This window comes from Pleurodeles waltl, chromosome 8 (assembly GCF_031143425.1).
Source record: "Pleurodeles waltl isolate 20211129_DDA chromosome 8, aPleWal1.hap1.20221129, whole genome shotgun sequence".
NCBI lineage: Eukaryota > Metazoa > Chordata > Amphibia > Caudata > Salamandridae > Pleurodeles > Pleurodeles waltl.
Window position 1 is genome coordinate 1522634346 of NC_090447.1, and position 24666 is coordinate 1522659011.

At 43.7% G+C, this 24666-nt stretch overlaps 1 pseudogene; it reads left to right on the forward strand.

Moving 5' to 3' along the window:
* The window catches only part of LOC138248892 (zinc finger protein 585A-like), a 230805-nt pseudogene that overhangs the window by 38153 nt on the left and 167986 nt on the right, over positions 1-24666 (forward strand).

The window sequence follows — 24666 nt, forward strand, 5'->3', positions numbered from 1 at the left end:
TATTGTTTTAGCATCCATCAGAGTTTCCCACTGCTCCGACATCAGCAATAAGCATTAGCGGGCATATTTGCGGTGAGAGACTCCATTACTTTGCTTATGTTGAGAGAATGCAGTAGAGCTCGAGCAGGTTACATCCGCTCTGCCAAGTTGGTTGACCACAGCCCCGGTATGTTTGTTTTTGGCATATCCACGCTGTAAGTAGATCACAAGTATCACTGTTTGAGTTTTAAACTGTGCCTATGGGACCTTCGATCTGTTGCAAAAATATACACTGAAACATTCATCAAGGAGTTGGTTTGATTGTACTCTCTGACCTGAATTCTTTGTTCCTCTTCAGTCTTCCCATTGCACATCCCTGAAAAGCCAGTGTGCCTTTCAGTCACTGTTGCTAAACTTTGGAATTCTCTTCTTTTTATATTTCTGATTGATGCCTCATAACCTTGTTTGCACAAAGCTTCTAAAACCTTGGCAATTTGTTCAATAAAACCTTAACCCCTGGCTGCAGCTTCCTCTCTCTTAGCACCAGTAAATGATAATTGGTATTGCTGTGCTCCTCAAATAACCGAATGAATAAATAAATAAATGTCATAGAAGCATTCTCACTTATCCCAATACATGCTGTGGAAATCACCATTTAATGATAGATGTCTTTATGTCAGTGTCAGTTCATGCTGTAATCATTGTATTACACATCCAGGTTTTTGTATTGATCCATGTTGTCAGCAGAGTCATGTTAACCAATTTTACCTATGTTTCTTCATGTGTGTTTGGTAATTGGATTACAGATATCTCGGTGTCAATTATAATTTTTGTTGTGAACATTGTTAGTGGCTGATTAACAGTGTGCTCTGGACCTCATTACAGGGTTGCAAATGTTTTTGTTCATATATGAATAAAATACTGTGGTCACTAGATTATGTTTATATTATTTCTAAGCTAATGCGCTGTGACTATCACTTCCAGTTGCGTTCCTGGCTGTTCTAACTTCATTTCCATATAGCAAAACAAACAAATTGATTGTTTTTTTAATGCTGATATTTGTATTTTGTGGCTTATAAAATGCTAATACTTATTTTTGTTTTCTCCTGTAAGTGAAAGAAATTCAGAATACAAGCAATGGTCAAGGGAATATCGCTCACACCAAGAATTGCAATTCACCTTTTGCGACATTAACCCTCTGAAAACTACTAAACAGTTGTCGGAAACTTTGCGAAGCTCTACAGCTGTTACTGATGTGCGCTGTTTGCACAAACCAGTTTTTTTTTCTGTGCAGAATTGATAGCAGACACCAATGGAATGATGTGTGTCTGATGAATGTGACATATTACATCACAACAAAGGAGTAAGGAATATCTCATGAATATGACAATATATTAACAGTCCAATGAACTCTAATGAAGTGACCTACAAAGGAGAAAGGCCACACAAATGTATAGAATGTAATAAGTCTTTCCAGGCTAAATTAATCAGGTTAACAACAGACAATTTATACACTGGACACTAGCCACAGAACAATCTACTTATTGCTGTCTTCTGCATAAAAGGCAACTCTAACAATACATCAGAATATCCCCTCAGTAGAGGCTAGCACAGAGCGTTGCCCTGTAAATAAACTCTGAATATGAGAAGAGTACAGAATATGAGAAATGGCTTTCTTATAATAAATCACATGTGCCATAAAGAAAAGAGATCATAACTGAGCACTAAATGTGCTTTAAAAATGCCAACTAATGCTTTAATATTGACTTTATACTGACGAGAAAGGAAATAAGAGACAGCTAGAATGGAGAAGTGATACCTCCAAGCTATTAACTTAGCTGAGCACCTATACACAGTGGGACTATCAGTAGAAAGGATATACCTAATTTGTGAAGGCAAAGACACTTACTTTGCAGTTCTAATATTAGTGCTAAGAATTTACTTTGTAGAGACGTTATTTTTCATTTATATGTGTAAGTAACATTTAGCTAACAAGAAAGTACTAACCTGGACAGACACAGGAGAAGCTACATGCGTTTACTCAGTATCTCTGCAATTACAAGAATGTAATTATTTAAACATAGTGTATGCATAATGGAGGAGGTGCACAAATGCCCTAAATGTGACAGATTTCTATATAAATACACATATGGAAAAAAAATCAAGGACATCACTGCTTATTAAGACACAATAAATCTACAATGTTTACCAAGCCTTTTATTAGAAAAAGCCAGTTGATGGTAGGCAAACAAAACCATACGGAAGAAGAAACATTTCAATGCCTCAAATGTAAAGGTTTTATCAAAAATGGTTTGCTCATTGGACAAAAGTCTGGCTACGCTGAACCAAGACCATATACATGCACTGGGTATGACCAGGTGTGCTTTCCAAAGGGACCGCTGATTATACATCAACAAACTAATACTGGTAAGAAACCATGTGAATGTTCTGAATGTGACAAGACTTTCAATCAAAAGGGTGACCTAGTACTACATCACAGAAATCACACAAGAGACAAACCATATAAATGTTCTGAGTGTGACAAGACTTTCAAGGAAAAGAAAGATTTATCATCACATGAGAGAATTCACACTGGGGAAAAACCATATAGATGTTCTGAATGTAACCAGGCTTTCCGTCAAAAAATACATCTGATAGGACATCAGAGATCACACACTGGCGAGAAACCCTACAAATGTTCTGAGTGTGACAAGACTTTCAAGGAAAAGGGTGGTTTATCATCACATGAGAGAATTCACACTGGGGAAAAACCATATAGATGTTCTGAATGTAATAAGGCTTTCCGTCAAAAAACACATCAGATAAGACATCAGAGAACACACGTTGGCGAGAAACCACATAAATGTTCTGAGTGTGATAAGTGTTTCATCACAAAGAGCCAGCTGATAATACATCAAAGAAATCACACCGGCAAGAAACCATATAAATGTTCTGAATGTGACAAGACTTTCAAGGAAAAGAGTGAGTTATCATCACATGAGAGAATTCACACTGGGGAAAAACCATATAGATGTTCTGAATGTAATAGGGCTTTCCGTCACAATTCAGTTCTGATAAGACATCAGAGAACACACGCTGGCGAGAAACCACATAAATGTTCTGAGTGTGACAAATGTTTCATCAGAAAGGGCCACCTAATAATACATCAAAGAAATCACACTGGTGAGACACCATATAAATGTTCTGAGTGTGACAAGTGTTTCACTGGAAAGGGCCAGCTAATAATACATCAAAGAAATCATACCGGCGAGAAACCATATAAATGTTCTGAGTGTGACAAGTGTTTCACTGGAAAGGGCCAGCTAATAATACATCAAAGAAATCATACCGGCGAGAAACCATATAAATGTTCGGAATGTCAAAAAGCTTTTAAGGGAATAAGTGGACTATCCAGTCACCAGAGAACTCACACAGGTGAGAAACCATATAAATGTTCCGAATGTGAGAAGACTATCAGTACAAAGGCACCGCTGATAATACATCAGAGAGTTCACAGTGGTGAGAAACTATATAAATGTTCTGACTGTGAGAAGGCTTTCAGTACAAAGGCACAGCTGATAATACATCAGAGAGTTCACAGTGGTGAGAAACCATATAAATGTTCTGAATGTTCTAAAGCTTTCAGACAAAAAGGTAATCTGTTGCATCACCTGAGAAGCCACACATCTTGAGTACATGTGAGAATCCAGTGACAAATGAGAGAATTTTCCACAGAGAAATCCTGTACGTTTACTTAATGTGACAACGCTTTCAAGGAAAAGGATCATGTGTCACTCCACCTGAGAAGAGATAAAGGAAAGAAATCATAGGATTGTACTAAGGGCGTGATTACGAGTTGCTGCGTTATTTATCTCCCCTTACAAATAATTATACCACGCTGTACGTTATTTATCAAGTGTAATAAATAACACCTTTACAAGTTTATGGGGAATACCATGCGGGCGGATTTTGGTGTTTAACACACCAAAATCTGCATTATATATTACAGTACGTTTCCCCATGTTAAGTTTCGGTAGGTTTGACCTGCTGAAATTTAACAAAGGTTGAGTTATTCAATGCATCCGATAAATATCGGATGCATTAAATACTTTCAAACTTGTAATTCGGACTAATGCGTAAACAGGGGGTTGCATTACAAGCAACTTGTAATCTGGCCCTTCATGTGAAAAGTCTTTCACTACATAGGGTGACAGTCACCGTAGACTGAAATCATGTAAATATTCTGAATTTCGCAAAATATTTTTTTTATAAAGATGTCACTAATAATACACAAGAGGACTCACATTAGTGTGTAACCGCATGGATGTTGTGAATGTGCCAAGACCTTCAAGTAAAAAAAGTCTTCTCTTATGGCATTAGACAGTCCCTACTAGGGAAATCAGAAAATCCTCTAAATATTTTGCATTTTAACAAGAATTCAATAGAAAAGTTATACCTGATGCTGAGTAGATGGAGGCTTGGGCATTGAGGAACATTGCATGGCTACAGGAAACTATCCTTCATCTACAGAGGTACTTGCAACAGCAGTGACTTAAATGGCGATAAAACTAATTGTTGATTTCATCATTGCATGTGGCCATCCAAGTTACATTTCAAAACTGTTACAAAGACACCGAGTACATGAATCAGGAATACACGCAGAAAAGCTGAATAACCATTTAAGCAACAGAGCAAGCAAAAGGAAACTATACAATTGGGTGGAACTTAACATATAGTGAAAAGTACAGAAACCTCATACTGATTAAAGTAGAGGCATAAACAGTTATATGTGGTTATAAAAAGACAAAATGAAATCCAGAAATCATGGGTTACTCATAACATACCATACAAAGTTCTGCCCATTACCAGTAAAGGATGAGCGTCTTTCATCTAACCTTGTTCACTATTTGGGAGTGATTGTTGACAACAAACTGAGGCCTGCGAAAACATCTACACATGCTGCCTTCTCATGCTAAAACACTGATTGTGCACAGAGTGATCTTGAGTAGGTTTGACTATTGCAGTTATCTCCTCTTAGGTACCCTAGACTTCCTAATACGCGGATTATATGGTGTTCAAGCCGCCGCGGCCAAACTGGCTTTAAACCGGCCCGGATGCCTTGAAGGAACTACATTGGCTACCAGTCAAACAGAGGATATTCTGTAAGTCCTTATGTATTGTTTTTAAAACTCTTCAAGGTGCTGGACCTATTCCATTGCAAAACCGGTTTAAAAAATATTCACCTAGGGGATATCTTAGATCCTCCTCATTCAACCTTAGTTACAAAACCAATTTCAAGAAAAACAGACAATAAGGACGGCATTTTCAGTGAAAGCAGCCCAACTATAGAATCCGCTTCCTGCTGCCCTCAGACTCTCAACAAACCATTTACGCTTCAGGGAAGCCTTGAAAACCTGGCTTTTTCCTCAGTAATTTCCTGTGCCCTTTCTTGGACAGTCGGTGCAGCCGGACTTTCCCTCTGGTATTTAGGGTTCCCAGCGCTATTATACTTTTTTGGTGATACGTGTGCTTTATAAATACATATAATAATTTAGTTAACATTCTACTACATGATTTACTAAATGTGTAGAGAAAAACTGAACAATCCGAAAGATGCAGAATCTGCAATACCGGAAAGATACAGCAGATGGTGGCCACTTTACCAGATTCCAGTATCCTCCCATATACTAGATTACAGTACGGCCCAAACACTGGGATCACAAGCTAAAGGAAATTACAATTATTTCTAAACTGCTGTTTTACCACCACATTCTGCAGTCGAGCGAAATCAAATATATAACATAAAATACACCTCTATATTTTAAGAATGCTTGAAATTGAGCTTTTTACTTCAAGGTGCTACATACATATTTGTGAGCATAAATCAATTTTGGAGACATTATTAAATTAACAGAAACTTTTAATTGGATCTGGAAACCAGTCAATTTCTTTGCAGTCTCTTGTTTGCATGGCCACTTCAGGGCCGTAGGCACACAGTGAGCAAAGATAGCTGGGACAGAAATCTGAGACAATGGGACAGATCTGTTCCTGGAAATGTTTTTAAAATGAGTGATTCCTTCCATTCACCCTTCCTGAGCGTGCTTGTTGCTGTTTATTGCATCACTGCATTTTTACAATAGTTTCTCTCAAGATCTGTCATTTACAAAATTGCAAAAAGACCATCTCTCCCCTAAATATTTGTTTGTGTTGCCTTCAGATGTAGTTAGTGTAATAAAATCGAAGAGCCCATCTCAAGGAGCGTGGGGAGTTGTCAGTAATACTTAAAGCAGCCTCAGATGCATAACAAGATCCTTGTCCTGTATAGTTTGTACTTAGTACATGCCTTCACCTTGGAAGCGGAGTGTAGGTCCTAGTTTAAAGAGAAGAGGCTAAAAAGATACTGAAAACTACAGATTTGTTGCATGGTTATTTACTGGGTAGGAGGATGTGATAATGATATCATGATCAGATGTAACTGAGGCACGTGAAGGAACATTGTGTTCTGCTGCTTTATAAACATGCATTTCAGTTGCCCCTGACAAGAGCATGGACACCAATAGTTTTGCAAAAGAATAAAATGTTATTATACACAAGACATTTGTATTGAGAACACATTGAGAAACTTAAAAGAGAATACACATTCAAACAAGATTCAAGTAGGATTACATTTTGGTGTTCCTGCTTTCTGACCTAGATTTGGCAAATTTTCTGAAGTGGTTATAACAAGGATGAATCTTTCCTCAAACAGTGGCTAATCTGGCTGTGTCATTATTGAACAGAACTGAGGGCCATTTATTTTAAAATCATTTTAGATTAATTTATACTTGGATTTCCTCCAGCTTACCTAGTGACAGAATCAACCATGAAGGGAGGATTTTCTCACGGCTGCCATACACCATTGTCAGCCTCCATTTTTGAGTGAAACTAATCATATACACCCCTCCTTTCTTCTGATGAGCTCATTGATATCTGTGTGTTTCAGCTGCCAGCGATGGTCTAATCTGCTCTTTGCCCTCTAGGCTTCCCCTCACACTAGCCCCTGGAGCTCTAGCACACTCAACACACAGTCCTGAAGATCTCAACAGGCAGATGTCTCATGCTGGGGACACAAACAGCTCCCCTGCTCTATGTGTAGCTGGGTCCAGCAGAGGATCTCAAGAAGCTTGCAGATGGGTCCATTGCTCCGGAGCACACCTCAAACCACGGGAACGGAATTATCCAGGTCAAGCAGCAGTCTTTGCCATACACGTTCATTCTTAGCCTTATAAAGGGGAAAGTTTTGTTCATTGATAAAGGGTCTGCAAAATGTCCATTGTGACACTGAAAAAACAGAAACGTGCATGGCAAATGCTCCTTTTTATTTCCACCTCCCAAATGACTACGGTAAGATGTTTAAAAACTGATTTGAGTAGGTTGGAAAGCAAAACGCCTTTAATCTGAGTAGATGGACTCATCTCAGATTTATAATGACTTTACAAGTACTTGGGTGAGTAGGAAGGTGAGTTAATTGCATTTTTGCATACAAGGGGTAAGTGAACACTGCTAAAGGGACTGTATGTCTGATGAAAACCTGTTTGACGAGTTCCCATTTAACAATCCCTTTTTAAAGCTAGAGTTTAATACAGATTAGCCCTTCTCTTAATCCACCTGATGGAATACTCACACACTTAGAACACTCAGCAGCGCACAATCCATCTCCCAATTAGCTTATTCAAGCATGCCCGATTCACACAGCAATCCTTTACACCGCGATTCAGCTCAGACGTGAATACATTTGACACACCTACGTAAGTGTAATGTTTCAACAAGCATCACACATGAATTCTTAAATAGGAATTTTCCATGATAAAGCAGGATTTTATATAGCTTTACAGCCCGCCAAAGTGGGCTATACCGGGCATTAAAGGCCACCTCCAGCTTGGCTCAGGCCTTTAACTTTAGAGCGCGCCTTTAATTGCCGGTATAGCCCAGATACAGCAAGCTATAAAGCTATTAGAACATTCCGCCCCATCAGGGCAGAATGTTCTAATTTGTAAAACAAAGCCGCCACGGACCCCAGTGGGGTTGATATCCCTGGGGATCCGTGAGACCTTTGTTCACAGCTGTTGCTCTGAGCTGCAAACAATGGAATGTTGGGGCCCCGGGGCTCATACCAGCCATTAGAAGCCAGGAGCACTCCATTGTGTCCATTGGAGTGCTTAACATTCCAGTGTTGCTTTTTTCATTACAGTATTCTCCAAAATTAGGGTCCACTATTTATCTTATATAGTTACATTTTCGACCCTTGGTATTTCATGAAACAAAAATCTAGTAACTGAGCAATTATATCATTTACTCTCTAAGATGTCTTGATGGTGTTCTACAAAGTAAAGGGTGCATATTATCTAAATCATGTTTATAGGATGCGCAAAATCATTGTGTGTCCTTCCATATGTACTGCAGGTTAGATTAGTAAGCTCTATTTTGGTTTGTTCTCTCAAAGATGATGTGCACAAGAAAGGACACATATAGAGTTTTTTTTCTGAATGTATAGACTTCTGCACAAAAAAGAGGATCTGAAATTGGATAGATCATACAGGTATTAGTGTGTCTTGTGTTTGAGCACTGCTACAGGTCACATTTTGTATAGTTCATCAATCTTAGTTTGATTCACCCAAGTGATGTGCATGGCTAAAGGATGCGTACATGAAGAGGATGAACCATGTTGTTGTTTTAAGGCTTTAAACACATTTTTTTGGCTTTCAGATTTTCTCTGAGGAGATGGCAAGGCTTGGCCAGGAAATGGCTTGTTTGAAAGCTGACTTCTCTGATACCTTAAACAAACTTTACAGCATTGGTGGTTTAATGTTCCTCACAAATGTTTTTTCTTGGCAGCCATATTGCGCAGCATGTCAAATTCTACATAGTAACATGAAGGGAATTCTGGATTCTGAACAGTATCTGTACATGCACATGCCAATTACATAAGAAGGTGTCCCGTCGTCAGATGCTTTTTTGATGGGGAGAGTGCTACTGTGTACCATAATAGTGGCTTCATATACTATACTGCCTTTTAATGGCATAGAGGAGGTGTGCATTTGCGTCTCTTCGGTTGATGCATTGCCTTGATTTTTTTTCTAATGCAGCAATGGCTGTTGATTGGAGGAAGTCACGCATTTTATTCCACACACTGCTCTTAAGTCGATGTAATGCTGATCAGTTGATATCAATCTTGAAACCTGTGTCTAGGCTTTTTGGTTCTGTATTATTGTGGCTCATTGCAACTGGTATAATTCCTTTAGTCGTTCCATTAGGTTTAAAACGCTTTTTCTTCTGTCAATTAATTTATGTAATCCCAAATGTTTTGTGCTTAATTTTTCATCTACATCAATTAAACTTATTGTTCTGTATAAGCTTGGTTCTGAGATCTCACCTTTTTTTTTTTTTTAGAGGTATGACCAAGGTTGTTTGCCACATCTCTGGAAAGCATACTGTACTTTATTGAGTGTAAACTGCCTGCCAGGATGATTGAATGTGGGTCCTCAGGTCTTTGATGTTCAGTGTCTGCACTATGGCCATGGCTATCATTGTAGAGATATGTTTGACAATATGCTGCCCATTTTTAAGCTGCTATAGTTGAGCTCATGTTGCTCCAGTACCAGGTTCTCTATGATCAAGGAAGGGGGTGGTCTACAGAGATCTCAAAGAACTGTTGTGCAACCAGAGCTCTCATCATGTCACCGCATTAAAAGAATCAGCCAGACGTCACCATCACAGGACACCATCATTTAAATCAATGGAAACTGTACTTTTAATAATAAGCATTCATTATAATGGTAAACGTTATCTCTTCAATGACCATATTTTCAATAAAGCATTTTCATTGACAGCCACATTTGAGTCTAAGTCATTCTTCACATTCTACAGAGCACAAAATGCAATTGCAGGGCCAACTTCAAGGGGTCCCTGCACTTTCAAGCTCAAGCATACAGCTCTGGCTCATAGCACTTTAGATCCAAATTAAACCTCTCCCAGGTTCATGCCTTTAGCTCCTTGGGTGACTTATGGCAAGTTTTTGTAAACATCTCCTGGGGGTTGCTGTGTTCCTTGCAGCCCCCAGACACACCAGGCACACATTTGTTATGCCTCTGTGTTTCCGGGGGTACCACAAGAAAACAAAAATATGCACAATATCCCTTCGGCTGGCTTTATTGGGTGGCCCCGACCCAAATCCATAAATATTATACGAGCAGCTTTGGGGGTCATTACAACCTTGGCGGTCTTTCAACAAGACTGCAGAGGGACCGCCGTGTGGAAGACCGCCAGTAGTGGCGGTTTGCCGCTCGGCGTATTATGACTCTTGGCTGCTCTCCGTCCTTTTTACGACGGAGAGCCGCCAACAGCCATTCTGGCGGGCGGCGGGGAAGTGGAGGTTGCTCCACCGCCACACCAACAGAACACCGCCTACCGAATCACGTCCTGTGGTTCGGCGCTGCGGTGTTCTGTTGGCGGTGTGGTGTCGGCGGAGTAGCCCCCATGGCTCCCGTCCCCTCCCGGAGGATCGGCGGACAAGGTAAGTCGATCGTCCGTTAGGGGAGGGGGTGGGGGGGTGTTGTGTGGGTGCATGGGGGTGTGCGTCTGTATGTAGAGGGGGGTGTGAGTACGTGTATGCTTGCGGGTGTGTTGTGTGTGTTGGGAATGAGTGCGTGTATGTATGTCTGTATGGATGTGTGCGTGTATGTCTGTATATGGGTGTGCGTGTCTGACTGTGGATGTAGACATGTATGTTGGTGTGTGTGCGTGTATGTGTGTTGGTGGTGCCTGCGTTCGTGTCGTGTGTGTATGAGTGTTGTCATGTTGGGGGTTCGGGTGGGGAAGGGGGCCCTGCCACCTGTGGGGGGTGTAGGGGAGGGAGTCGGGGTGGGGGAGACCCCTATCAGTGCCAGGGAAGGAATTCCCTGGCACTGATAGGGCTTACCGCCATGGATTTCATGGCGGTTGCTACCGCTGGAAATCCACAGCGGTAAGCCGGGTCGAAATACCGGCGGCGGTATTGTGACGGCCGCCGGGCTGGAGACCCAGGTCTCCAGCCCAGCGGTCGTCTCCGCCCCGGCGGGCGGAACAGTGAAGCGGCGGATGAGCATGGTGGTAACCGCCATGCTCATGATACTGAAAAAAAGACCGCCAGCCTGTTGGCGGTCTTAACCGCCGCTTTAACACCGTCCACCAGGGTTGTAATGACCCCCTTTGTTTTTTGTCTATGTGGCCTTGTGTTGCATGTCTGTTTTTCTTTTTGTATTTTTCACTGGGCATCCCGCCCCCACCTGGGACACCCACAACTGTCCTGGGTTCAATGGGCGCTGTGGGGAGAGTCTCAAGGCCCCGCTGCCTAGCTGGCCCTTTGCACACATCATCTCTCTCCTGGCACCACGCAGGAGCTGGCAAAGCGTCTGTCTGCCCCCACTGGGCTGGACCATTCTCTTCTTGGCTCCGACCCACAGAAGAAGCTTTTCAACATCCCGGCCCACGAAGAGCGTGAGGAAAGTAGTGTGAGAATGTTGGACCTGACCTCCTCAGACATGGGCATGGGGGGGCGGCAACTCAGCTGGCCTCTGGATCGCTTCTCCTTGTATGTCCTGAGTGATGGAGTCCCCAAGATGCTGTGCCCGGTCCTGGGGGATGGGGACCTTGAGGCCATATGTCGGCCTGCAGGGGGCCTACACATGCTGCCTTACCCAAGAATTTAATATATAAAGCTGTGTCAACCCCCGGGCCTTGGGCCACCCCAGTGGTAATTTCTTGAATGGCAGCAAAGCTCCATGTACTTCACTCTACTTGGCAACTGGAGGACCAAGCTGTACTCTGCCCTGTAGGACCAATTTACTCGACCAGGATTTTGTTTTGCTCCTGATGATGAACTGAACTATCAAGAGCATCCTTTTCAGTCGTCCTGGCCTCTAAATGTGCGCTTTTCGTGAGGAGCTAAGGTTTCTGTCTCCCTGCACCAGCCTTCTCTTTTGCTTGGCTCCTTGTGCTCATCACCTGCTGGAGGACGCATCTTGTGCAGCACTTCCACAGCCAGCAGAACACCCTTTTGCCTGCATGCCCCAGCTACCAGAGTCTCCTGGCTGTCTTGCAGGGCATTTCTGTGGGGTAGTAGAGTCTAGGGCCTTTCCCCAACTGGTCCTCCTGGAGTATCAAGGGGCCAGCGGCACTGTGTCTGGAGAGACCCATCCTGGTCCTGAAGGTCAGTGGGAGTCAAAGTTCCTAGTCCATCTTTGCAGGGCATTAGGTGGCTTCTCTTTAGCTTGGCATCCTTTCTACCCTTGTTGCCTCCCAGGGTCTTCACAACTGTCTTTCCCTTCTGCAGGAGTTTCTAGGTGGCGGTGGAAAGTTTTAAGGGCCAGTCAACCCTGGCCAATCCCATGAAGCCACATCATCCCTCCATCCCTGTCCCAACCCTCCTGCACATCATTGTGGGACAACCCAAAATGTCGACTTTAAAAATTCTCTGATAAGAACTCCTGTGAGGGCCTCAGCTCTGCCTTTAGTTGCCATCACTGCCTGGTTCCTTCCCACCAAAACATCAAAGGCCAACCCCTTCTGTCTTGACTCCAGAGATCTGGCCCTCCCCTCTGTTCTTGTCAGTCTGTGCACAGTGACAAGTTAATTATCAGCTGCAGATTTCCTCTCTACCTCTTCCTTTCCCTTGGTCAGTTGCTGGAGAGGCCTTTCTTCCCTCTGCTTTTACTAACTTGCCCCAGTTCGGGGACGGCATATAGAAAAGGTCTGGAAACTGATCATGGACTGGTACTGAGAAAGTCCAGAAGTCCTATTAAATGTGGATGTGTGTTATTGTGAACTGAAACTTCAAACTTGGTGTGCATGTTTTACCTCAGTTTGATACCTTGTGTAATTTGTAGGCCTATATGGAGTGAAATTGTACTTAAGGGCTGATTTTGCCTATATGTATAACACAGTGAAAGCACTACAGATTTTCCAGTAAGCACCATAGACCTACATTATGAATGCCTACTTGTATTAAAAGGCCTACGCCAGGTCAGTGCCAATCCTTGCAGAGTCTCTTCTGCGACAGGTTACCTGTGTGCGCATGACGGTAGTGTCACACACCCAGCCCACACGCACATACACATCTTCACATGTAACTAGCCAAGTGATTTTGACACTAGCTACACAGAAGCGACTTATCTTAAAGGTAGACACTGGCGGTATGCACAGTCATTCCAATTACCATGAATTTGCCATGTGTGAGACTCGGTACTGAGGCTTACTTGTAGTAAAAAGTAAAACAAAATGGGTAGTCAAAAGCCAAAAAATCTAGGTGGACTAAATGGGCAGAACTCATTTGCTATACACCCCGGCCTTGAGTGAGATGTGTTTCAGGTAACGATCGTCCCACATGGGCAACTGTGGGTGATAAGCACAGCCGGAAAACTCCAATTGTCTTTCCCAGTAGCCTTCAGTTAGTGTGGGGAGTGAGATTGTGCTCCACTTGCTCAGCTGTCACCTGGGGTGAAGATGACCTCTTCTCTTCACAAGCTGTTTCTAGCTTTTATACGTTCATTCAGTAGTTGCTGAAAGCTTTCAGAATAAACATTTAACAGACTGTGCCATGATGCCATTCCCATTCTTTAACAATAATTTAAAAAGAAGCCAGCTTTTAGTTTAAATACTACAAATATATTCAAGCAATCTTGATGATCACATTGCAGCATAAATAGCAATAAACTAAATGTGCATTCTATTAATCACACATGCTCGCCTTCGATTAATAGATTAGCATGTGTAACTCTAAGAGAGAGAATGCCCAGGAAAAAAGGGATAACAGTCATGACGCTCCACTCCCAGCACCAATCTGAGTGGAGCAGGTTTATGCTCTCATAATCCTAAATCGAAGATTGACCCACAGGTGGACCTGTTGCACGCATTTCCATGGTAGCAGTTTGCAATACTTTATCTGCTGTGCCCCTGAAGTTCCTTTTCTGATACTGGGAGCCAGTTCTGTTATTTTTTTACATGATTTGTTTCCTGGTTTCTGGAACATTGCTAGAATTCTGCAAAATGAGTATTTATTACAAACTATGTCTGTCACCTTTTTACTGATATCTTTTGTGAATTTTGGCTGCTCCAAAGAGGCAGCTGTTAATGCACTTGATGTTGAAGCAAAAATAGGTGCTTTGACCAAATTAAGTTGCTGTAATGATTGTCAGTGGAGTGGGACTGGAGCATTGTGTCTAGTGGATGCAATGGACATAGCAGAGACTATTATTTCATTTGCTGAGCTTGCTCTCCTTGGCCTACAAAATGGATTTATGGTACACACGTTTGTACACACAATGGGTTCCACAAATATCATCTAATACCTGACATAGACATTGTAGAATTCACAAATTGTCAGAGCTATAGGTCTCAATCACAGAGGAAGCTAGCCCACTCACATTGCATCATGTCTGACACGGAAGGCCACAATAGTCCCTGGCACAGCAATTCATCCTGGAGTGACCCTTACACAACGGTATGTTTATTGCCCTGTAGCTCGCAAGGTGTTTACGCTTATGTTGTCAACTTAGTGGGAATATTTGCTTACCATCCCAATGGGTATATTCAGAAGGTTAAACCAGTTGTCAGGGTAATCTGGTCTACCTTCGTTCTTGTGACTGAGGAGAAAATAGATTGAGTTTTTACTTCCATGACCACCTCCGACAGATCTCAGACCGATTCAACAACGTAAGAAAAGTTTGAAGATGATGATACCACCGCTAACGACTGTAAGAAAAACCCTCTTTGTGCATGATCACCCCAAACTTTCAGAACTGATGCTGTTGTTTTTTGGGCTCTCTACACTAGGATCCTGCTACCCAGGCCCTAGGATATGTGCACAATCTCAAAAATCTTGTCCAATCGGTTATAAATCATAATGGGCACATAAAACTTATAAGTCCCTAGCGTATGGTACCAGTGTAATTAGGGCCTGCAAGTTCAATGTTACCAGTGTCCAGCAGCACCAATTGTGCACCACTAAAGTGACAAGGCAAAGCAGGTATTCCGGCCTGCCCCTGCAGCATGTGTGCAGATTTCAAACTGCAATTTTGACCTATCGAGCCTAAACCTTCTTATTGAATAGGTATAACTCATCCTTAAGGTATGCAATAAATGCCAATACATCAGGGTGCACTGTATGTAAAAGTAGGACATGTGTACTTAAGTTTCACATGTCCTGGCAGTGACAAACCTCCAAAGTAATGTTCACTAGATTACAGTATAATACCTTCTCTTGCATAACTTCAGTTTGGGAATAACTAGAACTATGATACAAGGACTCAAATTAAAAGTAATTTAAATCCAATCTAATGGTTGTCGGATTTTAGATTACTATTTTAGAAATGGCACTTTTAGAAAATTGCCATTTTCCTGCCTAAGCCAAATGTGGTTTTCAGCCAGTGTTGAGTGTCTTCTGACTATTAATGGCTCTCCTAAGATGCGTGTTGCTCCCAGACAATGGACAAAAGGTCTGGGGAGAAAGTTATACTCACATGATGGCCATCTGGGTTTTGCCCAAGAACTTAATTAAAGTTCAAAAGGAGCCTATTCTGTCACAAGCAGATGAAACTCACATCTAGGCTAAACCTTTCATTTCCTTATTAGCTAACTGGGCGCCAGTCTGGGTGGGAGAGGGGCTGCCCTCAGAACTGGTTTAGAGTGACCATAAGGGAGGGTTTGCCCATTATAGTAACCACACCTCTGGGTGGGCCCAGGAAGCTCTGCACAAAGGAAGAAATGTTCTGCCATATTACTTTTACGTACAGAGGGGCACTGTGGAATAGTTTATAGTAAAATCCACAAGAGGTGTTGCAAAAGTTGGTAGATGCACCTATGGGAACTTTTATCCCATTGATTATGTAGTGGCCAATAATTTCCCCCACCCACAGGCTGGCACTGGAAATAAAACTGGCACCCCCAGTACGATCTTCAGAACACCTTCGGACCGGTGGAAGATGAGAAGAACTGCACCTGTGGTTTATTCTGTGGAGAGAAACCCCAAGTGCTGAACCTGCTCTCTGCTTATATCCAAGAGAGAAGAGTGGACTCAAAGGTATCGTTGGCTAGCCTCCAGTTTGGCTCTACGAACACAAAAGCTACATAAAACCCAAATCTGTACTGAGCCCAACTGACCACTTCCAACTGGATTTGCTCTGGATCCTGCTGGTGGCACTGGGAAGTTGAATCCTAAATCCGAAGTAGTGCTCAAAAGGTCCTGGACTCTTGGTTGGTGTTAGAGTGTACTCTTTTTCTCTCCAAAATTGCAACGCTGGTCACTTAGAAACTTTTCTTCATAAGAATCAGATACTACCACCGAACAGCAACTAAGCCACAGTCTCCGACATCAAACTGCCGGTCAGACTCAACTTGATGGCTTGCCCTGCTGAAGAAATGCTGTCTTCATGAAAAGTCCAAATGTATAGGACTTCACCAGCATCGAGCGGCACCCCAAAAGTGAGGCTTTTCTGGGCGCAAACTTTATATTTTACCCACATGGAGTTTTCCCACCTTTGACGTCAAGAGCTTTAAACTTCCTGCAGGAGATGAGGCTTCCACCGAGAACCAATGCTTCAGCCAGCCGCCATTGATTAACCTCTCTTAGGATCCAGCCTGCACCCCAACCCGCTGACGCCTTTGTTGATGAGGACGTTTCCTAATAAAATGAATAGATCAGAAAGTAAACCATCCACCTGGGATGCACCTTGTACCTGTATCCAACCCGTGATCTATCAGTCGGCCTTAACTTTGAGTTCTGGCCCGATCTAGTGCGACCAGATACCCATGGTTGGCACATTGTGTTTTTTGTCACTAGAAATACCACAAATTTGAAAAAGCATATCTCTGGCTTCCTACATTTTCTATTTTCATAAATTAGTGTGGTATTTTATTGTGTTGTGTTTTCTACCTTTTAAGTGTTTGCTATTGAGAAATCCTTTACACGTTTCTCCCAAGTTAAGCCTGTCTGTTCTGTGCTACTGCTACCAAGGGTTGAGCTCAGGTTTAAATTACTGAGACCTAACTGGAGCTAGAAAGCAATAGTGACATTATTACTTGAAGGGGATGACCATATACTTCAACTATTAATTCACTTTCTCACAACAATCTTGTGTAATTCCTCCCTATGTTCAGGATGTCTACCCCAAAAGTGGAAAACGGCTGCCATGATTAATCCAATATTGTAAAATTCATCCTTAGACCCTAACGTGCTAACAAATTACCAACCTATCTGACTGGTGCCTGCATGTGACAAACTGACTGAAACCTTAGTGCAGTGATTCCCAACCTGTGGTCCGCGGACCCCAGGTGCTCCATGACTCCTACACAGGGGTCCGCAGCTGTTCGGAAAATTTTATATTAGGCTTTAGGGTTGTAGTGCATCACTGGGCCCCAAGTTCAGGATCACTTCACTTCAAAATAACATGACATGCAGGGTTGCAGAAACATTCTGCAGAGAGCATAGCATGACCTGCAATTATCAAGGGATAATAAAAATGTCACGTTAACTGTGGTGATTAAAGTGCTTGATGGAGAGGTCTGAGTTTTGTCTAGTGGAAGCTTTGATTCGTCACACTGAAAGAGGGTAAATGTGCCTGCTGCAAAACAACATTTAAGATGCAGATCACAGATCAGTATTTTATGTAGATAACCCAGTGGGTTTATGGTTTTGTCATAGAGATCCTTTTATTATTTGCACAAAATGCAAATCCTCTAATATTGCACAGTAACCCACATCAAACAGCTGAACATAAACGTCAATGCATTGGTTTAGAAAGATAGTGTTTTTTTCAGAAATCCTTTTTTGTATTCTAAGGTTGCTAAAGAGGGTTCCTTAGTGTAGTAATCATTTTTAATACGGCAAGAAACCCCAACCATTCTGTTACATTTTATATTCTGGTTCTGTGTTACTCCAGACCAACCACTCTTAACGTTCAATTCCTACCTGTATGAAAGATATGCAGCTCAACGCCCTTTATCTCTCATTTCCTACACACTGATTTACACACTTGTATGAACCATAGTCTTTGTATAATATGTGTTTGTGTGTGTGATGCAAAGTGCACTGACACCCTATATTGGGAGGAGCAGCGCTATAAAAAAAAAATCAATAAATGTGAGAGAGGGGCTGTGAAGAGATGAGGAGCATGTTGGAAGTTGTTAGAAAGGAAATCCATTGAAAAGAAGGTGATTGTGGGAGTGTCAACAAAAAATGCCGTACCTATGCCATCAGCGCTAAAGCTGTCCCTGGACTGCTAGAATATGTATATATAACCAAGCTCAATTGAAATTGTTAAAACTCTATGTAATTGTGAAGGAATTTGAAATTGGGGGCTAAAAATGAAGTTGATTGCCTTCGCTTTACTCACGGAAACAGCACAAGTACTTTAAACAGTTTTTATGGATGATTAGTGGCCTCAATTGAAGCACTAGCAAGCTCTGACAGAAATAAAGGATGCATTATTGGGAAATGGTGGAGCATAGCATAGCATATAGCTTTGTCTTTTGGAAATAAGCTGAAATTCTGAAAAGCTCCAACCTTCCCATTAGATTTGTAATTTCAGTTTTTGTTTGTGAATTAAAGAAAATATTTCATAATTTGTGTATTTGTTTGACATATACTTGTTTCTGTAGTTGTGTATTTTGTTGAGGTTCACATCCTAGAAATTGTTTAGGTAGGGGTCCCCAGCTTCCACTAGTGATTAAGTGGGCGTCCACGGAAGTCAAAAGGTTGGGAATCACTGCCCTAGTGCATAGTAAGCAGCTGATGGGGTTTTAAAATCCAACCAGCTACTACACAAGGTAAATCGGGGGTCTGTATAGTAACAGATGAGATCAAGCAGACCAGAGACCAAGATAGTGTGTGTGTCATGATATTATTAAACCTTCCAGCGGAGTTTGATACTGTTTCACATTCTTGCTCAGGCAGTTAAAAGACATTAGCATTGCAGGGAAAGTTCTGGAATAGTTTACCTTTTTTTTTTTTTTTTTAACAAGATTGTTCCAAAATGATGAGACTTGCTGAATACTGTTTAGCACTGAAGCCAATCACGTCAGGAGTGTCACAGTGTTTGGGCTTGAGTTCTAACCTTATTAATCTATATATGCCCCCAGCCACCTTCAGTTCGAGTTGCTCAGCATCTCTTTTTTTTCCCGTTGTACCGATGATACCCATTTACTAGTCAGATTGGGTGTAGATTCAGTCAAGGCAGTCTCCAACATCAGAACCTGCATGCAAGAAGTTGCCTGCTGGATGGAATCAAACAATCTAACCCTTCAAGGAGATAAAACAGAAGTTATTGTCTTTGGACCTGATACAGCCTGGACATCAGATTGGCCGCCGGGAAATCTAGGTGAATTGCCATCACACACACTGCAGGGGTGGTGTTTAGGGCTAATTATCTATAAAGATGTGAACTTCTCAGAACATGCAAAAACCATCTGCACAACGAGATTCCAGTGCTTCACATAATGAAGAAAATTATGCCATTTATCTCACAGGAAATACATGGTCCAAGTATTAATTATTTCTGATGGATACAACTGCTTGTGGATTCCTCACCTTATGAATTCTCCCAATGCGCCAGCATTCGACGGAAATTTTCTTCACAGCTCTGCACGTCGACGAGGACGTCACAATTGCCAGACTCCACGAGACTTCGTCTGACATCATCATGGCAATAAGAGACACTCGCTGGCGTGCTGACGTCAGTTCCCTTTTTTCCATGCCTTCGAAGCATAACGCTTTTCTCCTACCTCTTGGGAAATGCTATTGTTGTCGAATGTGTTGATTGTTGTTACATTGTCTCCTCCTAAGAAATCCGGTTTTAATCCTTGTCGGGAGTTCGGGGGTCGCATGTCTGTGACCGATCCACACAACGACTGCCTGTGGTCTTTGAGTTCTGAGCACGATGTGGAGGAGTGTTGTTCCTGCCAGAAGATAAACCCGAAGGCACTCTAGGAGAGGGAGGCCAAATTATTTTTGGCCAAGGCGAAGAAGGAGCACAGGAGTCATCAGAGGTCTTCTTCGGGAAAATCCTCAAGGTCGCACAAGAAATGGCGTCAGCATAATTCTCGGCGCCGTTCGCATAGAATTCAGTCTGGATCGAGGTCTCCCTCCAGTCGGCGTTGTGCGACTTGTGAGGTTAGTCTGACGGTGACTCCGCAGCCTCAGGGTCCTCAGGCTTCTCTGGCGCCGTCAGTCTTGGAGGTGGTTGAGCCTCAGGGGAGTCCTCGCTTTTCACCTTGAGCGAAGTCGGACATTCCGGATCCGGCACCGACGCTGCAGGAGGAACAGCGGTATCCTGCCTTCCCTACTCCAGGAGGGGATCCGGCGGCATTTCTAAATGCTATGTTTAACATCTTTAGTTCCATGGCTCCTGGTGATGCACCGGCTGGTCCCACAGGTCCTTTGGCCTTTGGAATGGGTGCTCCGGCTCCATACAAGCCGGTGCCATTTATGCCCTTTTGTCCTGCGGAGGGTGTTGGTCCGGCGCCAATGGTATAGTCGGGAAGACCTTTGACGCCGGTGACTTCACCTGCTAGCCCAGTGGAGCCGATGACGTCGCCCCCATGTTCAATCAACGCCAGTGAAGCGACCCGAGAGTCCATGGCGCCGATGGATTCGGTTCCGGCATCGGATGGATCCTGAGATCGGCCTGGTCCGCCTCAGTCAGGCTTGAAGCCGATGTCATTGTCGCGAATTCCATGTCGACGCCGAGATTAGAGGCCAGATTAAGGTCTAGGAGAAGAGCACTGAGGCTCTTGGAGAAGCGGGAATATCAGAGGCAGCTCCTGGAGGAAGGAGTAATTGCTGAGCCCCTGGGGGACTATCAGGGTTTGGACTCGGCAAGTGGACTAGACACGTCCCCTGAGTGGGATCTAGCCTCTCCAAGGGAGTTTACAGAAGAGGCGGCCTCTTTTCATTCTGTGGTAAGGAAGGCGGCAGAATTCCTGGACCTCCCACTACCAGCTGCAGAGGTTAAGACGAACATCTTGACTGAGGTCCTGCATCCTGCTTCAGCTGCTGCGGAACCACTGCTTCCATTTAACGATGCTCTTACAGAGCCTATACTGAAGGTCTGGAGGAAGCCTGTGATGTCGCCAGCTGTCAACAGAATCAGTGGCAAGAAGGTACAGAGTGGCTCTGAGCGATCCGGGGTTCCTGTCACAACATCCGACTCCGGAGAGTTTGGTGGTCCAGGCTTCTTGCTCGTCTCGTTCGGCTCTAGGTTCCTTCCCTGTTATGGAGCAGTCGGCCAAAAAGACCTTTTCATCCTGCAACATGGCCCTCAAATCTGCCAATGCAACTTGTGTATTGCGCAGGTACATTTATACTCTGATGGATGCAGCTAAAACTGGTACCTGATCTGCCTCTTGATTTGCAGGGACTCCTGTCGGATAATCAAGCTGCAGCTAGGCAAGTCATCCAGTCAGGTCTGGATACTACAGACTTTGTGGCCAGGGCGATGGGCACTTCCATTGTCACCAAGAGGCATGCGTGGTTGAGGTCTTTAGGGTTCTCGACGGAAATCCAGACATCCCTTTTGGACCTGCCGTTTGATGGTAACAAATTATTTGGAGCTAAAGCGGACTCTACCTTAGAGCGCTTTAAGGAAACTAGGGCTATTGCCAAGTCCTTGGGCCTGCAGGTTTCCACTACCACACCATTCAGGTCTTTCAGAAGGTTTAGGGCGTTCAGGCAAGGAACTTCCTTTCGTGGGAGACCTCAGTCGGCAGCCCAACAGCCCCCAAGTCTGCCCTATAGGTCCTTTAGAGGGCAGGGTAGGGTTAGAACAAGAGGGGCCACCCAGCAGCACCCTGTCTCCTCCTCTTCTTCAGGGGGGACGCAGCAAGGAAAGCAGCCTTAGTTCTCCGCCCATTGCCTCTCGCTTCTGTAGGGGGAAGGTTATTTCATTTTCTCCGTGAGTGGGAGTTAGTCACATCGGACTCCTGGGTCCTCAACATTGTGGGGAAAGGTTATGCCCTTCCTTTTCGGGAGTTTCCCCCTCCCCGTCCATCCTTTTGCACAGAAGACCATCTCCTGTTGTTGCAGCAGGAGGTTCTAGTCCTTTTATTGAAAGGTGCAGTAGAGTTGATTCCAGAGCAGGAAAGGGGGTCAGGGTTTGTTATTCAAGATATTTCCTGATCCCCAAGAATGATGGTTGTTTGAGGCCTATCCTGGACCTGAGTTTTTTTTAATTGGTTCCTCAAACAGGAGAAATTCAAAATGCTGACTCTAGCACAGGTGCTTCTAGCATTGAACAAATAGGATTGGATGGTGTCTGTCGACTTACAGGATGCTTACTTTCATATCCCTATTCTGAAGTCGCACAGGAAGTATCTCTGGTTTGTGGTGGGGTCGCAACACTACCAGTTTGCGGTCCTTCCTTTTGATCTTACTTCAGCACCTCGAGACTTCACGAAGGTGATGGCGGTGGTTGCAGCAAATCTCAGGAGGAAGGGAATATCGGTATTCCCTTACCTAAACAATTGGTTGATCAAAGCCAAGCCTCCAGAGCTTGTGCTGCATCACCTGCAAATGACAACCCGGTTGTTGTTCGATCCGGGATTTTCGGTAAACGTGCCCAAATCTCACCTGGAGCCCTCTCAACGCCTCCTGTTCATAGGGGCAGTTCTGGACACAACATTAAATCGGGCCTTTCCTCCGCCTCAGTGGATTCAGGACATTCAGGCATTGATTCCAATGTTTCAAAGTGGAGCGGTCGTTCCAGTCCTCAAGGTCCTTCGTCTGCTCAGTCTGTTCGCTTCATGCATTCTGTTGGTCACTCATGCACGCTGGCACATGAGGGCTCTTCAGTGGTGCCTTCGCAGGCAGTGGTTTCAACACAAAGGGGATCGCGAGGAGTCGATACAGATCTCCAACGACACTGCGGCGGATCTACAATGGTGGGCTGTGGACGGCAACCTTTCTCAAGGAAGGCCATTTTCACTACCACCACCAGTGGCCACGGTTATAACGGATGCCTCCACTCTGGGGTGGGGAGCTCATCTGGGTGATCTGGAGATCAAAGGTCATTGTTCTCCAGTGGAACAGATGTTTAATCTCAATCTGTTAGAATTGCGGGCGATACGTCTGGCTCTCAAGGCCTTCCTCCCTTTTCTTCGCGGTCAGTCGGTCCAGGTCAGATGTTTCATATCAATCTGTTAGAATTGCGGGCGATACCTCTGGCTCTCAAGGCCTTCCTCCCTTCCCTTCGCGGTCAGTCGGTCCAGGTCCTGACAGACAACACTACTGTGATGTGGTATATCAACTAGCAGGGAGGAGTAGGGTCATACCTTCTCTGCAGAGAGGCTCTGCAGCTCTGGTCCTGGGCACAGGACCATCAGATTTGCTTAGTGGTAAACCATTTTGCAAGAGTTCTGAATGTATGTGCGGACGGTCTCAGTCGGCACTTCTCGGCCGATCACGAGTGGCGTCTCCATCCAGACCTGATCCTTTACATCTTCCGGATGTGGGGATTTCCTCAGGTAGACCTGTTTGCCACTCGGTAGAACGTGCACTGTCCGTCGTTCTGCAGCCTCCGTATCCGATGCAAGGAGCATTGGTGTCAACCTCGGTACAGTGCACGCTCTACGACCGACAGGAAAAGCAGAAAACTAGTACTGATACAAGTTCATTTATTATGCAGTGTGTTCATGTATATCTTGTTAACCTTTTGCATTGCAGGAATTGCTCTAGGAAGTATTACTCTTGATAATTACGTTTACTGTTCAGTTGCAAGTTTCTTTGCACATTGCCAATGCTTTTTTGCTGAGTCTTGGGTCTGTTGAGGTGTGGTCCCTGTTTCCAGGGCCTTCTAGAAGTTTCCCTGCAGCTTGGTTGAGTGTAGCGAGTGGGCGGGATTGACTCTATATAAGGGAGTCAGCCCAGCACCACGTGCTCACTATTCAGAGGTCCCGGTGCAGTGCAGCGGCGTATCTCCTTGAGTTCCTGTCCCAGTGACCTACTTGTAGCTTTTCCTGATCTTCTGCCCGCTGTATTCTTGGTGACTTGGTGTCAGGCAGTAAGACGGGGAATGGACTACGTTCCGGAACCCAATTCTGGTTCCTAGTTCCTATTCTCTGGCCTAGTTATAGGTTCATAGTGAGTACAAGTGATCGTTTCAGTTTTTCCTAAGGTGGAAATTCTGATTTTTTTGACGGCGCGCCCGTTTTTCCCTTGCCCAGTTTATTTTCCTGTTATATTTGATGGTGTGTTGATTCCTTCTTAGCCTATTGTTTTCTGGGCGGTTAGGTTTAGTCAGTGCGTGCTTTCTTGTTTCTTGTCAGCTTGTTCTTTAATGACATAATCGGCTAGCGCGTGGTTCGTAGTTCAGGCATTTGTTCCATAGTGGTGTTCCGTTTTCTGCGTGCGCTTTTCGCTTTCTAGTCAGCAGTGCATTCTTGACTGAATTCTGCTAGGCGCGCAAAGTATTATTGACTTTAGTTGTCCTGTGGTGAGATTGCTTTCAGTGTGCGTGATCTTTTCTTGCCCTCTTGTATGTTCCATGTTTCTAACCGGCAAAAGCGCAATTTCATTTCTTGGCTCAGGAATTCTTAGATGGTATTATTCAAAGAGGTGTTTATGATTCAAGCCTCCAGACCTTGTTGCATTCCTATAGTGTTTTTTTAAGCCTTAGGCTATTACTG